Source organism: Astatotilapia calliptera, chromosome 10 (genome assembly GCF_964374335.1).
Source record: "Astatotilapia calliptera chromosome 10, fAstCal68.1, whole genome shotgun sequence".
NCBI lineage: Eukaryota > Metazoa > Chordata > Actinopteri > Cichliformes > Cichlidae > Astatotilapia > Astatotilapia calliptera.
This window is the reverse complement of record NC_137431.1, coordinates 33,380,366-33,398,960: the sequence shown is the minus strand read 5'-3', so window position 1 is coordinate 33,398,960 and position 18,595 is coordinate 33,380,366. Positions and strand designations below refer to the sequence as shown.

Genomic DNA, 18,595 nt, shown 5'->3' with positions numbered 1-18,595 from the left:
GAAGATGAGGAGGGGGGAGAGGAAGATGAGGAGGGGGGAGAGGAAGGGTAGGAAGAGTAAGAAATAGAATTGCTGATGACATCAGAGCTACAATAGTGGACCATGTCATCAACCGTGGAATGACCCTGAGGGTAGCTGGCCAACGGGTCCAGCCTAACTCAAGCCGCTACACTGTAGCAAGCACCATAAGGACATCTTGAAATGAGAATCGGTGAGTACAGTCACTTCGCACAAAGATTTGTAGCACTGCCATATGCCAATGAGAAACACACCAATACCATTGATGTAAAAATACTGAAATTGTTACTTTACAGAATTGCTAGATGACCAGATGCTGGGGGCAGAGGAAGCATGTTCACTGCAGACCAAGTAACCCATATAGTCATTATGGCGATTGCAAATAATCCTATACTTGGAAATAAACACTTGTGTTTGTTTTGATGTGTTTGAATAAACACCAGTACTTGAAGTTTGGATCCCTCTATGCTTATGGATCTATGACAGAAGTATGAGCTCACACTGACATAGCCTACCTTGTGCACAGAGAAAGCAAAAGCCAGATGTGTTTTGTATTCATACCATCAGTGTGCAGTTGGCGCATTGTGTGCTTAGTAGATGATGGCTTGTGTGTACTGTTTGATACGGAAACACCATTTTTACGAAGGTGTGAAGAGTTAATCTAGCTGTGTTTGCTTTTGCAAGAGAACTACAATGTTTTGATGATTGGGTGACAGGTTTTCTTATTTGTGTGAAGAGTTTTGCAAAATTAGCCAATAGTTACAAAAAATGTGCTTAAGCAATCAGAAAAAACTGTAAAGCACATCAGAGAGCTGCTGCGGGCCTGACGTGCTCCTTCATCGCCACAACCACACACACTGACAAAGACTCACCGCAGCACCTAATGTGGATAAATCCACCTCTGAAAATAGTTCCAAAGAAAAACGGTGGCCAGTACTCATCAGCCTGTGGACGTTTCTGAGTCCTGATTTTTACTGTAGAATGTAAACATCTTTGCGTTGTGTCGTGGTTTGATGTTATAAGACGATAAGAAGATTCATAAAGGACTCAGAATCAGAAGCTCTCCGGAAGATTTTTAAAAGAGTGAATCATAGCAGGAAACCCATCACATTAGAAAGCTTGCACAACCATCAGTAAAACCCTGTTTAAAGTGGTGACGGTGCTTAGTGCTGTGGTTTAGAACTGCACTGAGAGATGCTGGGCGCCAGGACAGCTAGCCATCACTGGTGGAGCATTGAATTCAGAACATTTGTCACTGGACGAAAATGTGAGTCATGCAACAAGAAAATGATGCAAAGCACAAAAGGAGTTCTGCCAAAAACTCTGATTAAAGAAGAATAAAGTCCATGTTTGGAGTCTGGACCTGAATCCAACAGAAATGCTGTAAAACGGCCCGAAGCGAGCGGTCTGTGGGAGAAAAACCACCCACATCCTGGAGTGGAAGCTTTTCAGGGTTTGGAGGTGTGGAGCGAGGAGTGGATCTAACTGAGAAACGCCGCCTGTTCATACTTGACAGAGGATAAACATTGTGCTGTTTGACATAAATGAGCACAATGTTGTTTTATCTAAGACTGAGACCAGAGACAGCAAAGTGTTTACTGAGCACATAAAAAGAACTTTAAACTTTGTCACTGGCGTGTAAACAGTCAGACTTTTGGGGACCAGATGAGTCAATCCCTACTGGCCACTAGACAGAGTTTGTCTTTACTTTTTGGACCCCGACTGCCTCCATCAGGTTTTCTTCATTGCTTATTGTATGTGTACGTTCTATATACTCATATAGGTAAAAACAACGTACGTTTTATCATTTTAACAATATTAGACTGATAATTTCAGCAATTCAGGCAGTTATGAAGTGAAAAAAATCTCCTGCATCCCTCCGCGAATCGCTACCTTATCATGGTGGAGGGGTTTGTGTGTCCCAGGGATCCCATGTTGTCTGGGGGTTTTTTCCCCTTGGTAGGGTCTCCCTTGGCAAATTGGTCCTGGGTGAGGGACCAGACAAAGAGCGATTCAGAAGACCTCTATGGGCATGTCCCACTGGGAGGAGGCCTTGGCTTTCCCCTGGATAAGCTGGAGGAGGTGGCTGGGGAGAGGGAGGTCTGGGCTTTTCTGCTTGGGCTGCTGCCCCCGCAACCTGGCCCCGGATAAGCGGAAGAAAATGAATGGATGGATGGAAAAAATCTCCTGCATGGATAAATAATGGGGGCATTTACTGAGAATGTGGGGTAAAAATATGCTTCAGACTACACAAGAAGAGAAGATCAGATGCCTGATTTCTAGCGTCCTCTGATCACACTGCTCTTCCATCATCTCTGCAGCGCAGTAATTACTTATTCAGCACACGGCGATAAGAGTAATAATCACAGCTCTATCTGCTGCAGCTGATAAAATTTCCCACTGTAACAAACTCTGTAAACCCAGAGCCATAACTACATCATCCACACTTTGACTGTCTTTTTGTTAATTCCCTGACAACCAATCAGCTCGCCTCCTCTGTCTGAGTTGTTAAACTTCCGTCCATGTTTTATGTTTGATGGTCATTTTAAAGCCACATAATCCTCTCTGAGAGTGTGAACCAGCTGCCTTGCAGATGCAGCCGTCAGCCGTGCGACAGCTTCATCTTTGCTTCTGCACTTTTCTTCTTATCTGACAGACTTCAGCAGCTGTTCGTCGGTAATTCCTCCATAAATCGTCCATCTGCTTCCATCACTTTTCCTTACGTTGAGTCGTGTGTGATTTTCTGGATCCGTCAACACGAAGCAGAGCGTCATCACTGAGCTGTTGTGTCCATCCGCCGGATACGGATGAGTGCTTTTGTGCTCCATACTGAAGAACATGGACTCAGTTGGAGAACCTCGTCTTATTATTTTAACCCTGTCCTAAAATCCTCACATGCTCATATTAAATTTCCGTAACCAGTTATTCTTCCTCAAAAGGGCTTTAACTGTAGAAAGCCAACGCTATCGTCTTTAGGGCCTGCTGTTAATAATTGCACAAACTAGTGGGTTACACATAGAAAAATCCCAGATTAATCCTGGTTGTGTGATGAAGGGCCGCTGATATAAAACAGTATAATCTGATACTACAGATCACAATGTTGTGTGCAAACATCAGGTCCACAGAGACTCCAGCCTGAGCCCATCTGTCAGCCGCGCACCTCACCACTGCCTCGCTGTTCTCGTGCAATGAAAAAACACTCTACAGCAAATAATCAGAGCAAAATATACTTAAAGTGGAAGCAAAAGTATTTATAAATAAGTGATTAATAAACACGGAGCTCAGATAATTAAAATCTGACAGGTAAAAGCACAATGCTTCATACTGAATAATATAATTACTGCCTTTAGACTCCTGTTTCTTTGGTCTTATTTCTGATATCTCTATTGTCTCCCATTGTGTCAGGCTGTGTTTCCTCATTGTGTGCAGACCAATGAGAGTAAAAGTGAACCTCCCGTCACGCCACCGAAACGCTGCCCTCTTAGTGTCTCCTGTGATTTCACACTGTCTGCAAAATGAAAGGTAGGAGGATCCTGGTTTGGCTCCACTTATAACAGCATATCCACCCATTTAAACCCCATAGGGGGGCCGGGTTGTTTTGATTCGAGCGCAGCCACTATTTCCCCAGAAGGCAGACCGTGACAGAAGTTACTAGAAACTGACAGAGATCCTGGATTGAGGGGGTGTAATGTGTGTAAGCTTCCTAAAAATGCCCGGCTTCGTGCAGACAGAGACGCCCAAGGAGGCAGACGATGGGAATCAGTTTCTGCAGGGCATGCTTTTTTAATTTGAATTTAAACCCACCAAACGTTAATCATATTCCTTCAGATCTTCCTCCTACAGTCCTGGGCTGTAAACCTAGAGAGAGTTTGAGAAAGGAGACATGAATATAATTTATTATTATCATCATTCATTGTTATTTAGTCTATTTGTCAATGAGCGCTATGAGAGCATTGACATTCTCTGCAAGAAGTTAACAGATGTGGTCTCACAGAGAGTTACACCCACTCTTATTCTGTAAATTCAAACTCATCATCAACAATTTAGTGCGTTACTTTCTAATTTCTCTGATTCTCTGAGCCTGTCAGCTCCAACCACAGTGGAGAAGAATTACGACAAAGCTCTCAAATAACAGGGACTATTTTCAGTGGTGGATTAATACAGCTTTGATGCTGTAGTGTGGATGGTGTATGTGGGACTAACTGAGAGTTTACTACAGTTGGACATCACAGTGGTTGAGCGGTTAGCACTTTTATTTAAAATACATCAAAAGTCACCAACAAAAAGGTAGAAAATTCCAATTCTGGGACTTGAATCCACAGTTAACTGACAGCTGTTAACAGTTACTGGTCGTTTTCTGGTTTACATCCACAAACATTTCTCAGAGCTATAATATCTCAGCATGTGCACTAAGTTTTAAGTGCTGCTGTGTGAATCTTGTAACCTGCTGAACTGGGTAAGTTCAGGCTCACACATCCTGATAATGATTGCCAAATTTGGATAAATATTTCTGGTGACTGGATTTACATCAGTGAGGACTGAAAATTGAGGAATCTCACCAACTACAAGTGAGATTCCTACAAAAAACATTCCTAAAAAAAAAAAAGAGAGAGAGAAGCTGTCCTGGTTCAGTTTAAGCCAGTAACTCAGGCTAATTCTGGACTTAGCTCATAAAAAGTGCTCCACAGACACCAAAAGCACGAACACAGACCATTTCAGTGACACCAATTGGTGGAGAGAGCAGACTAGTAGGAGCCACCTGTTAATTAAACTAGATGCTAATTTTAAGCATTTACAAAATCCAAACTGTAACAAATATATAAACTTGTCATGGTGAAATTAAGCTATTGCTTTCTTTGTAACCTTATTTCTTCCTACATTTCTGTAGCAGGTGTCAGGGTGTTGGGTCAGACCCAACGCCATGAGTTTATTGTTTTTTTGTGACTTTGTTATTTTAAAGATAGTTTAACCCTCATAATGTTCTCCCGATTTCCATACACCTGTGGTCCTCAGGGGTCAAAAATGTCCCCATCAGGTTTGATACTTAATTAATATGAAGTGGATTTTCCCCCCACTTTTAATTAAAACTTAATTCAAACATTTTGACACTATTTCTTTATTCCATTTCAAATTTAAGTCTGATAAAACCTCATTTACACGAAATGTTTCTTTGTTTTCGGGTAAAAAATAAATTGAATCATCAGTTATTGTGATTATCGTTACACAACCAGAGTCGGTTACTTTAATAGATGATCACAGACGGGTATATGTCAAAGTTAATTTAGGAAACTGTTTTTAAGATTTTTACTGGCAGCAAATAATCACATCTGTTGTCCTCTGTGCTCAAAAATGACCCCGTCTGCTTTGACTGTTTATAAAGCAACAAGTATAAAATATCATCCATCTCTGTGTTTCAAGGTTTTATTCAACTTTATTCCAACTCATTGCCTGACAGTTTTCTATATTTTGGCATGGTAGGAACACCAGGGTATGAGTCTGAGTGAAGGCAAACTTTCATGAGGACAAAGGCGTGTCCATATTTGACACAAGGGCAGGAGGAAGCTCAGGTTTATTCCTCTGCACTGGTCCCATCATGGACAGCTTTCTTTCTGCAGTTGCAGGCCAAGGGGCATATACAGTAAACAAGCTGTTACAGGTGATTGTTTTCTTTTGGAAACCTGCAATGTTAGGGACAACTCGTGTCCTGACTGCAGGACAGACGGTTTGCCATTGTACACGATGATCATCTATTGTGTCTTTATCAAGAAATTATAACCTTTTTGGGATTCTGTGGTTAATCTTGTGTCAGCATGAAAACTTCTCTACCAGACTCAGGATGTCATAAACTGGCCGTAGCGACTCTACTGGATGCACGGCAGTAAGAATCAACACACCCACATATGCCTACAGCTGCATTCGGTCCATTTTTCTTCCTCTCTTGTTGTCCCTCCTTGTTCGTCATTGAGTTGGCTGTAGAGCAGGTCATCTGCTAATTGGATGGTTGTTGGTTCAATCTCTGTGTGCTCTAGTCTGGAGTTCTTACCAAGGTGTCCTTGGGCAAGTTACTGAACCCCAACTTGGTCTCTGATGCATCCATTGGCATGTGAACGTTAAAAAGCAGAATACAAGCAGAATACACTGTGTATAATGCTTTCAGTACTCGAGTAGAAAAGCCACTGAAGGAGTATGGGACCTGGCACATGTGCTTGGACTGTGGTAGATCATCTTTCTCTGAGGCACATGAGAGAGTCAGGCATCGTCTGTCACTGGGAAGGTTAGAAGACCAGATCAGTGTTTCCTCACGTTACTGCAAATATTCCTCTGTCTCAGCTGATTCCTCTTTCCTGCTTGATTCTTTGTCTTCATCATCATTGAAATGGATGATGTGTAGTCCTCTGACACATCTTCTATTTCAGTTTCACATTCTGAAAATTCAAGAAACTTCAAGAAGCCCAGTCACTTTCTCTCCAAGCTCCTCAGACTACCATGTCCTGGATGCCTGAGAACCTACTTGAACATAGTTCAGATTCTTCATCACTTTTCTTCACTTCATAGCCTTCTTCCACTTCTGCAGGTGGCTGATGTGCTTTTTCAGAGAAAGGGTAGCATGTGCTCTAAATATTGACAATATTTTCTATATCTTCTAACCCTGGATCTTCCTGAACATTGATTCTCCCTCCTCATTATACTAGAGGACAATATCTGCTTTGTCCTACTGGTCATGGTAAAAAAAAAAGTAGCTCACAAGCCTCCAGTGCAGTGGAGGCCTGTGAGCTACTTTCTGTGTATGTATTATTGTAGGGTCGACCTTACAATATGAAGCACCTTGATGCGACTGTTGTTGTGATTTGGAGCTGAGTAAATAAAATTTCATTGAATATAGAGCACCTGCCTCCTCATTGTGCTGCCTGTTGTGGTTGTTATGACCAGTGCTTGACCCCACACATCAGTGATCCAAGATCAAAGATGTTTGAAAACAGTATGGTGTGAAAATACGGCTCTTTGCAACACTTTGTACTTTGGGGTCATTTTTGTCCACGAGGGCCATCAACGTTATAAAATTCAATAAAAACCCCATAAATAAATCAAATTACTTAAAACTTATTCCAATCATGTGTAGCATAGTAATGAATAACTTCTGTTATTTTCAGACCATTTGAGGAATAAAAAACACATTTTTGATTTTTCTTTACAGGACAAAAATTGCCCAAGGACAACACAAGGGTTAAGTTCTACAGTTAGACTCCAGTTTATGTCCATGTTTCTGAGTTTTCTGTGTCCCCAGTTTATGGTTTCTTGTCTGTTCGGCTCCTGTTGTGTCTCTGTCTCACCCCTGTGCGTCTCTCACCCCTCCATGTGTCTTGACTCCATGTTTGTATCTCTCAAGCACTCTTCTTAGTTGTGTCACTGTGTTTTTTCTTCCTTACCTGTTTCTGTCCTTGCATCTCATCTTTTGCCTCCCTGCTCGTTTATCCCATTGCTATGTCAATCCCGTGTGTCTTAGGTCTGCATCTCAGTGTTTCCTGTTTTATTTTGAGGGCCTTGTGTCCAATGTCGAGTGTGTTCAGTTTTGCTTCCTCCTGTCCCATTAGGTCTAATTCATTCCAGCTGTTTTCCAAAGTGTTTCCACTTCCATGATTCCCTACTTGTGTGTGTATATATTGTGTAAGTTTCCACTTGTCCTTCATTGGTGCGTCTGTAAATCTCCTGATAGTCCTTCCTTGTGTTTTTACAAGGAAGTCCAAGTCATTCTAAGTTTCCTAGTTTTCCAGGTTTTTTGTTAATTCTAGTTTTCCCAAGTTAAGTGTTTCATGTTTTTGTTTTTGTTGTTGTTTTGGATTTCTTGTTTCAGCTCATGTTTTCTGTAATCTGCCTTAAAGATTGGCACGCCCTTATTTAAATACAGTTGTGTAGAGTTGTGTTCTCCAGCCAGCACAGCATGCTCTGGGCTGCTATTATGTTGTTGTTTATTTTTCCCTTTTCGCTCAGGCACAGCAACACTGCTTGTGCCTATCGTCAAAAGCACTACATACAGCACTCTCAAAGCACTCACACACACAACACAAGTGGAGATCAAACGATCACCGGTGTCACGGCTGCACAGCTGTTTTATACGTGAGCTGTAGGGCGTGGCCAGGCGAGCTGGAGTGTCTTAAAGAAGTATCCACACGCCACGACCAAGGGGGGGCGTACCCCGTACATATGGAATATGTAACGGTGTGGAGAGATAGTCTCGATATGCTAGAGAACTATAGTTTTTAACAGCTTCAGTTTCCACCTCAGAGGTTGTTAACTTGGTTTTCAACCTGTGCCCAACAATCAAAACAAAGATTGTCTGTCGGGTTCTCAGCCCTGCGAGCTGTTTAAACTGTGCCTCTGTTTCTGAGGAAAATCTGGTGCTTATGAGAAAACTTCTAAATGAGGCTGAAAGCACTTTCATCACATTTCTATTAAGACACTCGAGTCCCCATGATACAGACCCATAAAAGCCTCTCCTTGCTCCTGTACTTGTTCAATATCTTTCGTGGTCTCTTTTTGGTCGTTTTGCGTCCCGTGGTTATTGAGCAGCCGTTCTTTTTGTGGTTTAGCATCTGTTTATAGTCGTCTTGGGTCTCTTTGCCGACGTGTTTCTTTTCTTGCTCATATATTGTCTGTTTGTAGACTTTTTGAAAATCTTTGTATTTTGCATCTTTGCATACTCATTTTGATTATGATCATATCACGAAGAGCCATATGCGCTGGTGGGTTTTGCCACTTCAGTGTAAATTCGATGACTTAAGCTGTAGTTGTTTCAACTAAATGTCAGAACGGTTAAAGCGTGCAGAACATTAAAGACAGTATGTCCTTATCAGCGCGCTGCAGGCTGTCTCATATTGGGAACAATTGACGACGACTGCATTACTGCCAGGCTTTAAGATGATGATGATGGACTATTGTCTGTTTTTAATATTCATGCTGGACTGTTAGCTTCTGAATGGAGCTGAATCTCACACTAATAAAGAAAATATATTTGTAGCTGCAGTGTCTGTATTTCTAAATGACGACAGCCTGTGTTCACAAACGCAGAGTCCTTCCTCATGAATCAATAATTTGATCAATAACAGCAGCAGGATTTATTGAAGCACAGATTTTTGCCCACATAAATGCAACAGAACACAAATATAAATCAAGCATAATTGTTTTGTTTTCACAGCCAGCGAAGATGTATAATAGGACCCATTAGTTTATTGAATTAAGTATAACAATAAAAGCAAAGCAAACTGTTCTCCATAAGGAACGCAGTGTCTTTTTTTTCTACCCACATAGAGTTTAAAGAGCATCGCCACAAAAAGCATTTAAATCCTCAGTATTTATTTATTATTTAGTTTTGCCGTTACAGTTACAAACCACCCCAAACAACAAGCACAAAATATGATGAATGATATTACATTTAAAGATAAATATAACTGTGGTAAAGGGATGGAGATGGATAAGAACACCACACCAGGCAGTGGCACTTAAATTCTGGGCCAAGAATATATTTCTCACATCATTCATTCCCCCAGCAGTCTGAACCATGGTTACAGTGAGATGGAGCCTTTCTTCCATGTTTACTTGAGACTCTGTCCCGACCATCCAAATGTTTGAATAGAAATCACATATTTTACTCTCTTCTATTTTCCAGTTTTCATGCGCCTGTGTGAATTGTAGCCTCAGTTTCCTGCTCTTAGCTGACAGGAGTTTTTGCCTCTCTGTGTTTATGCACCAGTTTGGATTTGATCATTATGATTAATATCTTTCGCTCTTCCACAGTGTGTCTTTTGTCCCGTCGTTTTCCTCCTCTCATCCCCAACCAGTCACAGCAGATGGCCACTCCTCCCTGAGCCTGGCTCTAAAGGTTTCTTCCTGTTGCAAAGTGCTTGCTCAAAGTTTGATTGTGCATGATTTATGGTTTCCTTCCTATTAGCTCAAAGGAGTCTCCTTTGACCTTTGGTATTATAACCCAGAGAACTGCCATTCACCGGATATTTTCTCTGTAAGTCCTAGAGATGGTTGTGTGAAGAAATCCCAAGAAATCAGCAGTTTCTGAAACGTGGGAGGTGGCTGTAGCTCAGGAGGGCGAGCAGGTCACCTACTGATCGGAAGGTTAGTGGTTCAATCCCTGGCTCCTCCAGTCTGCATGTCAAGTATCTGTGGCAAGATACTAACCCCGAGTTACTCTCTGATGCATCCATCAGAGTGTGAAGGTGTATGAATGTAGTTAGGAAGTGCTCAGTTGAACGAAAGTTCTTGTGTGACTGGGTGAATGTGGCATATTGTATAGAGTGATTTGAATACTCTGGGAGAGTAGAAAAGCACCTCCACAGCTGCTCTTTGCGCAGTGCTTTGTGACTGACAGTTAGTTGCTGGTAGATGTTTCAGGTTTTGGTTGCTTATGTAACCCTATAATGTATTTACCACCACCTCATGTGTCAATCAGCTGTATACTTTTTACTTTTAGCAAGCTAAAATGCTAAGAACAATGTCAACTTCTGAATTTCAAATGTCTCACTATTGGAGCGTGTTAGCATTCTACCATTAACACTGACTTCTAAGCACCTCTATGCAAACACTTGTAGATAGCAAAGTCAACCTCCCAGCTGTGCTCCAGCCTGGACAAGGTTACTAGATCTGGCTAGCTTTCTGTTGTGTTCATCTAGTTTGGTTTGAGAACTGGGAATTCACCTAAGGGTGGCTGTAGCTCAGGTGGCAGAGCAGGTCAGCCACTAATCAGAAGGTCGGTGGTTTGATCCCATGCCGAATATTTTTGGGCAAGATACTAAGCCCATGTTTTGCCTACTGGTGGTGGTCAGAGGGCCCGGTGGCGCCAGTGTCCGGCAGCCTCGCCTCTGTCAGTGCGCCCCAGGGTGGCTGTGGCTACAATAGCTTGCCATTGCCTATGGGTAAATGACTGAATGTAGTGTAAAGCGCTTTGGGGTCCTTAGGGACTGAATCAAGCACTATACAAATGCAGGCCATTTATCTGTGGACCATGTATAGGTTAAGTAAATTTTGGTTTATTTTGAGCCAGTGCACTTGGGCCAGCTCCGGGCTGTCATTAATGCTATCCTTCATCAGAATGGGATTCGGCTCTAAAAGAATCCTGAATCTAAATCTTTGGAGAATTTTAGCAAAGGTGACAGTAATCAGCAAAAATTTTCACCATTTTTTAAAAATCAGATTTGATGGTTTAAAATTATATATAGTTACAGTGTTTTGCTCCAGTGACCACCACAACTAATGTAGATGGTGGTTCAAAATAACTCTGTATGTAATGAGATTTACTTCTAAAGGGATTTTGGTATCACAAGAGTTTGCTAGCCATTGGAAAAGTTATTTTTGTTTCAGACTGTACCCTACATACACTTGATAGTATTGCTAGAGTATTGTAGTTCCGTCATTCTGTGTAAAAAGGGGTTAAAACACAGCAAATATAAACAGCTTTTGTTGCATTTTCATTCAGAGGACTCCTTTTCTTCTTCTTCAGCTCATTTGCACTTGTGTTGTTTTATTTCAAACTCGTTTATTTGTCTCCAGTGAAGGATGTGCAGTTTTGCCAGCAGCCCCTCAGGGAACCAGTCCTCCTCCGCCTCGCAGGTCTTCCAGAAGTTTCCACAAGGGTGCACAGTGAAAGGTAATAGGCCACAAACTCCTAATCATGGGTCTTTCTGGGGCTAATTGTCGGCTCCTTCTGTCTCATCCTCCCTTGCAGCAGGGAGAGTAATGAGGTGTTACGTGATATGATGTACCCCTCAGGACAACAAACCATTCATTGAGAAGTCCTCAGAGATCAGAAAAGAGCTAATGGAGAGAAAACAAGGACAAGAGATAAAATCATAGGAAGAACAATGGGATAGAAAAACAGAGGTTAGAGATAGTAGTGGGTGTTTGTACAGGAAAGGCAAAGAAAAGTTACACTTACAGAGAGAAGAGGAAATTAAGACACTGCACCAAGAGACGATCGATAGAGCAAAGAAATAAAAAAATAATCCAGAGAGAAGAAAAGGTGAAAGAACCAAAGGGGACTGACTCTGCAGGACACCAAGAGAACCAGAGGAAAAGATAAACGCACTCCATTTACTGAAGTTTCTTGTATGAACCACTTAATTTTAAGCAGCCTGAGGTTTGCCTCCAACTTTAAAAACTCCACAAAGAAATTCTCCTGCAGCCTCGTTTTCTCCTATAAACTCAAGAAACATTTCAGCAATTAAACACCTTTTGTTTTCCACATCTTCTGTCATCTTTTATAGTGTGCAAATGTGAGATTCATTCCGAGTGAGTGTCTGAAGGCGAACGTCTGCCATCGGACCTTTTCTTTGTGCAGATGGGAATATTATTGTCAAAGCAGCATTTAGAAAGGTGACTTCTTGGAATAAAATCAGTTCATTTTATGGCTTTGAAGTTTGATCTGCCAAATGTTGTGTTGATCGATCTTAGCTTAAATCAAAGATAAATTAGTTGTCCTGTTTGTTTCAAGACGATGTTCTTTGATTAGTTTCTGTCAGGTATTTACAGGCTGCAATAATTATGTTTAGATTTGAGTTTCTGATAACGTAATGCTTTGAAGAACCTACACACAATCATATCCCTTCATTGATAAGGTTTAAGGTTTGTGAGAAAAACACAGTGTAAAACTCTACTGTATGAAATGATTTCTTATCACTTCTGCCACCATAATAGTTTTTGGGATATTTGTCTTGTATTGATTTACTTTATCATAGTTTTAGGTTTTACTTTGAGTTCATTTTCAAGTTTATGCCTATGTGGATATGTAGTATTCCGATATTCCTGGTGTGGAAGCTATGGTAGCACGAACATCCTGGTTCCTGCATATTGTCTGAGCCAGTGATATCTGTTATTTCAGTAACTGATCATCTTAAGATTTGAATGGCAGGTGGGTGGGGCTTCTATGCATGAGAATACCATATTGGAAATCCCTTTTTTCTACATCACAAAAGGGTGAGAGAAAAAAAATTCTGTTGTCTGATGTCTTTAGCTTACAAGGGTTACTTGTACATATACTGACCTCATTATTAGAAACTTTGGCCATGTCTAATATGAAAATCCACCACTGCAAGACTTTTTATGAGACAGGAAATAAAAGCATACAATGTTCCCTTTGATAGACATCGGCTTCAGGTAGCTTATAATGAGTCTGGTATGTTTGTAAAATGGATTGTTCAGATGCCTCGTGCATCGAGCAGAGGGCCTGCTGTTCTCGTTTCCCGAGTTGCTGTCAAATCTTTGAAAACAAGCTTTCCGTGTCTCACATTTAGTATTGATTGTGCTGGTGAGTCGTGCTTCCTGCAGGGTGATTTTCCTCAGAAATGTCTGCTGAAGTGACGCCTTATTGAGCCTCTCTGGTCACATTATCAGAGTGACATTCCTCTGATCTGCCTCTGCTGTCAGCCAGCTCTACAGTGGATTTTGGAGTGTTGGTCATCAGAGTATCTCCTGCTGTCTAATTTCATCACAAAATGTTTTTTAGCCTGATGTCTTTACAGCGGCTCAGTTACCACATTACAACATTACAGCTGCGTGTGGATATTTCTGCAGAACGCATACAACTGTCATTTCTACCAATTGGTCATGCCAGATAATGGGAGATAATTAAAGTGAAGAGAGGCTTGATATCACATTCCTTCATCTAACAGACACATACCCGCCTATAGAAAGAATACATACTATAAAAAGACACAAGATTAAGAGTTTCAAAGAGCCTCATGTCGAGCGGGAAATAGGACTCTCGATCTGATTTAACCTCCCTTCTGGCATTGCCCTGTGGCTTCAGAGTATCAACAAATCATTTCATAATGTTCTATAACATGATAGATGAGGAAAATAGTCCCCACTCAAGCCGCAAAAAATCGTTTTTTTCTTTAGCGGCAAAACTCTGCTGGGTGTAAGTCAGGTCTTAATTTTAGCACCATCACCAAACAACACAGTTTCAGCAGAAAACCAAACACAGACACGCTCAATAAAATACATTAACCATATATATATACATACATGAGAATATTACAGTTTATGTTGGCTGAATGATGCTAATGATAATAAGAGCTAGTTGAATTCTGTAAATAGAAAGAAAGGATGCTTCAGCCCTTCCTTTATTACCTCCTTCAACAAAGGATACAACCAAAGATCCTTTTTAAAAAGAAAGGAGATGATGTGTTCACATATTACACAGGACATGTCAACAGGGTGGGAAAAACCAAAGGTCTGAGAGAAAACCTGCCCAAGCACCTAAAGAACATACAAACTCGTCACACTCAATGCAAGCCACTGTGAACCCACAGTATTAACCACTCAGCTTCTCCCACAATTGACTCAGTCAACCATCTAAACAAAGATGCTCTGATCTGCCTCTCTCACTTTTAAAAACCAACATTCAGTGCTAATTGACCAAGTTCTTGAACTTGTCTGTAAGGCTGAGCTCAAAAACTCTTTGGAGAAAGCTCATTTCTGCTGTTTGTCTCCTCAGTCTTAGTTTTTCAGTCACCACCCACAGCTCATAGCCACAGGTGAGGGCAGGAATATAGATTGACCAGTAAATCAATAGCTTCACCTTCAAGCCCTCTCTTCACCACATACAGGTATAACATCTACGTCACTGCAGATGATGCATCAATCCATCATGAAAACCAAACTGAGATACTCAAACTCCCCCACTACAGGGAACAACTCCTCAAATCAGAGTGGGCATTCCACACTTAATACCATGGAGGTGTCAAGGGTGGTTTTCAAATCAAAGTCATTAAAGAATCTTAGAAAATTGAAACGACTTGATGATGAACAAGCTGTTTAAAATCATGCAATGTAGTTTTAAGCAAGCACTTTGACATTCAGTAAAAATCTCTAATCAAGCGTGAACCCATGGATTTAATTGATTTGCCAAGCCCTAAATGAAAAAGTGTAAAGTGCCAGAACAAGCAGGCAAATTAGTCCTGCAGAGACTTGGATCTGTTATCATTTCAACTCAAAAGCGGGAAAAAAAAGGAAAACTTCAACAGTCAAGCTTATAATGTAAGTTTTTATTAAATAGTATTAGTGACAAAAATCAAAAGATTATAAATTCCAAAATAAATGAAAAAGATTATGCAGACAAACAGGCGAAGCTCGGCACAGTATCATTCATATACAACTGTGAACACCTGATTTTTCAGTTTCAGAGTATAAAACATTTTGCTGCGGTGCTGCTTGATTGCTCGTGTAGTCCAGAAAACACTGGGGAGGAAATCCAGGAGTAATGTGAGGAAACAACCTCCAAATCAAACCGAGTTGTCCTCTTTCTCAGGATTCCTGATCAGAGAGAAATGTTGAGCAAACTGAAGGAAAACTCAGCTTCTTTATAACACAGAACACACTGAACACCTTTCACATGACCCTAACACCGATCAACATCAAGTCCTGAAATTATATGAGTATATGAGATTATTGACATTTATGGGAGAGTTTAGTGGATACTTAAAGTAACTGTAAGATCCAGTATTATAACTCACAGCATGCTGGTCACAGTCTTGTTTCTCTTGTATTTAATTTCGAGAGCTGAATGACTTTTGGTTTGTGTGTCCAATAGTCCAGTGGATACAGGTGATGTTGTTCATTTCCACTAGTTAGAAATTTTGTTCTGATTGGTCCCTTTGATGGTGCCTGTTTCCACATGATTGACTACACCAGACGTAGGAGTGTAGCTAAAGCCCAGCAGAAACTTCCATGTGTACAGGAGAAGCAGCTGGTTGTGTTGACTGAAGGTGGTGCTGTCAGGAGGCTACTGCTACAAACTCTCTGCTGTGTGTGAGTGAAATCAAAATGGTGACTCTAATACTCACAGAAAAGTATTTTACTGCATTCCTAACCTGTAAAAAATGAGCTACATCTATTCTTTCGATGGCTTCTATCTATAACAGAACGTTTTATCCAGAAAATGGTAATTCTGGTTGACCTTAAAAAAAGATCTTCCATAGCTGATCAGATGGTTCACGGTGTCTGCTGGTTTGGGACACATGTTACAGTTTGCATACTGGAGTTACTGTCTGAGACAATTCTAGGTCATATCTTGACTTATGGCATCATATTTTTGGATCTTAGATGTTGTTTTTTCCTGTAGCACATATTACTGGCACCTGATTTAACCCCTTGACATCCTCCAGGTCACCAGTGAAGCCCTTGGAATTATGGCTGCACTTTAGCCACATTCTAAATGTGGATAGTTGTTACCTTTCAAATTAACTGTGTTAAAAGCATGTTGGCCTTTCAGTTCCTCTGTTATATTAGTTCCATTTGGATATGACACACAGGTGAAAATTCTGTATAAAGGGGTAGACTCGAACTCAAAATGGATTACTGGTGACTTGCTGGATGTTAAGAGGGTAAATTTATATTTGAGTATATTAAAAGACTCGAAAGGGGGGAAAATCTTTTAAACCAAAGGTCAAATATTGGAAAAAAAACACTCACTTAAAAATTTTATGTGTGTCACATCAAGAAAGATTCAGTGTAAATTTACCACAAAACACATTTTCAGTGAGTGTGCTTACATGGCTATGTAGCGTCCTGCTATTAATGATATGGAAACTATGATAATACGAGCATCCTGGCTTCTGCATATTGTTCAAGCTGGTGATATCTGACATTTCAATAACTGATCGTCATCAATTCCACCGTTGACCAATTTGCTGCAGGTGGGGTTTTTGACAGTAAGGGAGTTTGGAAATTGCTTTGGAAGTTCAGGGCAATGATTGTTTGTGGACATTTTTAGGCAGCAAACAGAACGGATTAGAAACTTGTCATCCTTGCATCCTAGTCAGGTGCTTGAAAAAACTCAACTGCCTCCTTTCGATGTGGAGCTCCTCACCTTGTCGCTAAGGTTGAGGCCAGCTACCCTTCATAAAAAGCTTATTTCTACTGCCTACTGTCCACTAGCCAGAGTTTGTGACGTCTTTATACATTTTCTGGAACCCTAAACGAATGCAAGTAAATTCCTGTGACATTGCGGCGCACCATTAGTGCTGCTGCAACTAGAAATCAGGACTTCTTTCACTGGTAGCAGTTATGTATGATGAGGTTTGTTTGTGTCACCTTCATAGCAGAAAAAAACACTCTTTAATAAGCTTGAAATAATTTGCTGACTGATTAAGCCTGCTTCATATTGAAGACGCTCTGAATTTTTGAAATGTAGGTGTCAATAGCAGGACACTTAAACATAACCAGTAAACATATCTCCACATAAACACGCTCACAATTTCAAAGCATATGACACATCAGTCTGTATTCCTAAACTGCATTAATATGAATATAACTCTTGGGGCAGATCACAGATCAGAGCGCTGTCAGCTGTTCTTCCGCACATCCATCCGCTTCCGCTTGTCCTTTTCAGGGTCGCGGGGGGCACTGGGGCCTATCCCAGCTGTCATATGGCGAGAGGCGGGGTTCACCCTGGAGAGGTCACCAGTCTGTCGCAGGGCTAACACACAGGGACAGACAACCATTCGCGCTCACATTCACTCCTAGTGACAATTTGGATTATCCAATTAACCTATCCCCACTAACTGCATGTCTTTGGACGGCGGGAGGAAGCCGGAGTACCCGGAGAGAACCCACGCAAACACGGGGAGAACATGCAAACTCCACACAGAAAGACCCCGGCCTGATGGTGGAATTGAACTCAGGACCTTCTTGCTGTGCGGCAACAGTGCTAACCACCGTGCTCCTGCTCTTCAGCACGTTCCTGAAAAAGGTCTTCATGCTCAAACTTCTGAGCCCTCTCTGATCTGGACATGGTGTTCTGTGTGAATGTGACGAAGCACAAAGGAAGAGGAGGGGACTGGAGTGAAGGTCAAGAAGAGGTTTAAAAAAGTTATCCCCCCCAACCAAAACGCTGGTCAACCCCCTCTGCTGCTTCAGTTTAAGACAGTGCTCATAGAAAAAGTAATTCCAGTTCATTTAGTTAGAGTTTGTTAAGCCCCGCTGCTTGTCTTGATTTCTCTCAGGTGTTTTGTTCAGGTGCTCTCTGTTCAGAGTTCTACAGTATTCAGTCATTCACGGTGAACATGAACACTTCTCCTTCTGCCTGCCAAATCCCTCTTAATCTTTTTCTTTTCTCTTCTGAATTCAACACTTTTCCCATTCATCCATTTTCATAGTTCTTCCTCCCCTTTTTTCACTTCCCTTGCCACCCGACATTTCATCCTTATTCTTCTTTTATGCTTCCCTTTTTCTCTTTACTTTGTACCTTCTATTTCTCTCCTCACCAACAGACTGACAAACAGGTAGATGGATAGAAGCGTCTTGTCCAATAATGAGTCTTGGCTAGGATCACATGCCTGTGGAGGAGAGTCCCAGGCCGGCTGCTTTGCTCATGCAGGGTAAACCCTGAGCTCCGGCTTTTGGGAAATCGTGGGCCACCACGCGGCCATTCTCCCCTCCAAGTCCTGACGGTCCAACTCCTAACCCACCAGCAACCGCTCCTCCTCCTGCCACCGCTATCCCGCCAAGGCTGGTGCTCATCATGGCGGCATCAATAAGCTCCTGCAAGACAGGGAGAGATGAGACAAAAGTT

General features: G+C 41.4%; 1 long non-coding RNA gene and 1 pseudogene across 2 annotated transcripts in view; one reads left to right on the top strand and one right to left on the bottom strand.

Moving 5' to 3' along the window:
• LOC145431510 (uncharacterized) overlaps positions 1–18,595 on the top strand; it is a 171,318-nt gene continuing 152,723 nt past the window's right edge. Inside the window, exon 1 of the long non-coding RNA XR_013911829.1 lies at positions 1–381. This is a non-coding gene — a long non-coding RNA (uncharacterized LOC145431510). The remainder of the gene's footprint in view (positions 382–18,595) is intronic.
• LOC113030115 (glutamate receptor 1-like) overlaps positions 15,048–18,595 on the bottom strand; it is a 109,155-nt pseudogene continuing 105,607 nt past the window's right edge. The window contains exon 18 of the transcript XR_013911826.1: positions 15,048–18,564. The product of XR_013911826.1 is annotated as a glutamate receptor 1-like (transcript). The remainder of the gene's footprint in view (positions 18,565–18,595) is intronic.